The following is a 3,736-nucleotide window of genomic DNA, read 5'->3' on the forward strand; positions in this document are numbered from 1 at the left end:
TTTTGGCATTAAGTCCGCCTTTTGTACGATAAGTTTTTCTTTTGTGCAATAAAGTTTAAATAAATAAATAAATAAATAAGGAAGGAAAGGGATATTAATTCTTTGCAAGTTTGATATCCAAATAATCATCTAAACGACTCACAAATTCCTTCAATCTAGCCGTAATTATTTCGGTTCTCAGGGGGCGTATTCAGATATCTACATACAATATGAAACCAACATAAAACATCATTGTGGTTCTGGTTAAAATGCTTTTGGTATCTGGTACTAATTTATTTGCAACATGTTTTTAAGTAGGTATACCAGGTATTTATTTAGCAAACAGGAACATAACGTGGCGTCTATCTTTAATTCGGTAACTTGAACTCATTTCCTCAAGAATAACAAATAAAGAAATATCAATAAGATAGTTTGATTTGCGATTCTGTTTTAACAAATGTAATTTGCAAACTTTAAAACGTAGGTACATACAAAACTTAAGAACTAAAACCCGTTCTGAGTCATGCCGGGCCCTTGCAGCGTTACCCCGCTGTATGGCGATGGAGACCTGTTGGACAAGCCATGACAGAACGGGGGTCATTCATTTAACAAATTGATATGGTTTTCGTCTTATTTTGACACGACCTTGAGGAAGCGTCTGTCGCTGCACCAATCAGCCGCGAACGCAGTTTGATCCTGGATAAATCATGAGAAGTCTTATAAGGCATCTCACTTGCACTTATTCGAACCGCGTGAGATATCTGAAGACTGACGATATGACCCAAGGTCAAATATTTTTTTAAAACAGAAATTACTTTTATTATCGACCTATGCTTTACTGCGACTACTCTATAGGAGAAGCAATAATTTCTAAATGTGAAATATTGTATTGTATTTTTGTAATTATTTTTTTTATAAAACCTGGCGACAATAATAATACATAGTAAAATCATATTGGACTAGAGTTTAATACGTTCCAAATACTCCTCTAGTACGTTTAGAATAATCATATTAACGTATGCAAATGTTTGTTTATTGAACTCGCAATGAATGCGGTGAAATTAATGTGTTTTAGCCTCAATTTGGTACCTTTAGAGAACGTAAATTATTTAAATTTATGACTAGAATTAATTTAAACACTGCACGAATTTATTTGAATGAGAAAATTAAGTTTGCGTGTGATTATTTAATTTTGTGTGTTTGTTTTGTTTGATCTTGGTTTCGCCGTTATTGAAAATTACCATAAATTATGAACAATTTCAAATTTTTGTTTTAATTGTACTTATTACCCTGAAATAAAATAAAAACACAATATCCAACATATAATGATTTTCTTAAATGTAATGTGATCTGAAATAAATAAAAACGCATATATTATAATTAATATACTTTTACAATAATTATAGGGCAACAATCTGTAAGACACGGCTAACTTACATACCGTAAAAGTATAATACTTTGCCATTTAACATAAGTTTGCCCACCACGTCTCAGTTCAGTAAAGCGAAATAACGAAATAGTGACGCGGTGGGCAAAGTTATGTTAAAAGGCAAAGTTTTATACTTTTCGGGTAACATACGTTAACGCATTCATCACATCATACAAAAAAATATTTAAGTACTTTAAAAACATTGCGTTAAATTAAACGTATATTACATAACTAGCTGTGCCCGCGGCTCCGCCCGCGTGGAATTCGGTCTGTGTCAGTAAGCTAATTCATCCCTAATTTCTCTTTCTCTCCCCTGGAGGCGGAACTTGAAGTAAAGTTGACAGATGGATACGATTAGCGGACTGAAGTCCAGATAAAATATTTTACAATTAGGTAGGTACTTACCACTAAACAAAACTACACTCCAAAACGAATAGTTTTTTTCGCCCTTATTCCAATATTAGACGTGATTTAAACGACACAGAGTTATAGTAGGTGTATAACGGACCCCTGCGTGGGCAGGCGCGATGTGTAGCCAACGCGCCCAATGAGGTGAAGGGGTGATTTCCCCAAGAGTCGGGTCCGAGTCCGGACGGCCGCTGGCGAGGTTGCGGAAGAGTACTTCGGCGTTCCTGGGACCTCGCCTTATAGCAGCGAGGCGGCAACAGAGGGGTTTTAGTGGGTAAACCTGGGGTCTCATTAGCTCACAACAGGGAGTCCCACATAACCATCCCGGCCCGTCCCCGCGCCGGGTGGTATGCTTAAAGCAATTCCCCTCTTAAAAAAAAAAAAAAGGTGTATAACGGACAATACAGTACTACTTTTGTATTTTTACGTTCTTGAGTGTACCTATCCAAAACATGTCCATAGCAAATATCATCCAATTCTGTCCTCCAGTCAAATCATTCTGAGCATGAAAAATTAAGATTTATACACATAGAAATCCATACTTCCTAACAAACTTTCGAATTTAGGTCTAATATTATATTAGTTAGAAGTAAGATTACAGGAAAGGAGAATATTATAAATATCAAAAACTTGAGGCCGAGTATTTACACTTTATTTACAGTTATGTTTATGTATGCACAACTAAATATCTACATATATGTATGTACCGGGGATTACTTTTAACAGTGTAAAAAAATGTTTAATTATAAATTGGCCTAAGTCGTAGTCGCTTGGTAGGGTGCCCAGAATGCCATCTTTATTAAAGTAGGGCTTAACCCTTAAAATCGTATTAAAAACGCGAGCGCAGCGAGCGCGAATTTTTTTTGATAGAAAAAAAATTGAGAGATGGGAGTAATGTTGTCAGGGACACAGCCGCAATAGTTTACGTGAAACGTTGGTGTGGATATCTAATGCGAAAGCCGAAGGCCGAGCTCCATGTAGGGCCGAAGGCCCGAAGCGTCCAGGCTGTCAGTACTTAAGCACAGAACAATAGTATCAGTGTCTAAATGCGAAGGCCGAAGGCCGAGCTCCGCGTAGGGCCAAAGGCCCGAAGCGTCCAGGATGTAAGTGTTTAAGTCGTAGTAGTAGTCGCTCGATAGGGTGCCCAGAATGCCACCTTTATCAAATTAGGCTTAACCTTTAAAATCGTATTAAAAACGCGAGCGTAGCGAGCGCGAATTTTTTTTGATAGAAAAAAAATTAGAGAGGCTATGTCAGGGACATAGCCGCAGTGGTTTACGTGAAATTTTGGTGTGGATATCTAATGCGAAAGCCGAAGGCCGAGCTCCGCGTAGGGCCAAAGGCCCGAAGCGTCCAGGATGTCAGTGCTTAAGTCGTAGTAGTAGTCGCTCGGTAGGGTGCCCAGAATGCCATCTTTATCAGATTAGGCTTAACCTTTAAAATTGTATTAAAAACGCGAGCGTAGCGAGCGCGAATTTTTTTTGATAGAAAAAAAATTAGAGAGACTATGTCAGGGACATAGTCGCAGTGGTTTACGTGAAATTTTGGTGTGGATATCTAATGCGAAAGCCGAAGGCCGAGCCATGTAGGGCCGAAGGCCCGAAGCGTCCAGGATGCCAGTGCTTAATCACAGAACAATGGTATCAGTGTCTAAATGCGAAAGCCGAAGGCCGAGCTCCGCTTAGAGCCGAAGGCCCGAAGTGTCAGTCGTAGTAGTAGTCGCTCGGTAGGGTGCCCAGAATGCCACCTTTATCAAAGTAGGCTTAACCTTAAAAGTTAAAAACGCGAGCGTAGCGAGCGCGAATTTTTTTGATAGAAAAAATTGAGAGAGGCTATGTCAGGGACACCGCCGCAATGGTTGAATTTTGGTGTGGATATCTAATGCGAAAGCCGAAGGCCGAGCTCCGCGTAGGGCCGAAG

Source organism: Cydia amplana, chromosome 10, assembly GCF_948474715.1.
Source record: "Cydia amplana chromosome 10, ilCydAmpl1.1, whole genome shotgun sequence".
Classification (NCBI taxonomy): domain Eukaryota; kingdom Metazoa; phylum Arthropoda; class Insecta; order Lepidoptera; family Tortricidae; genus Cydia; species Cydia amplana.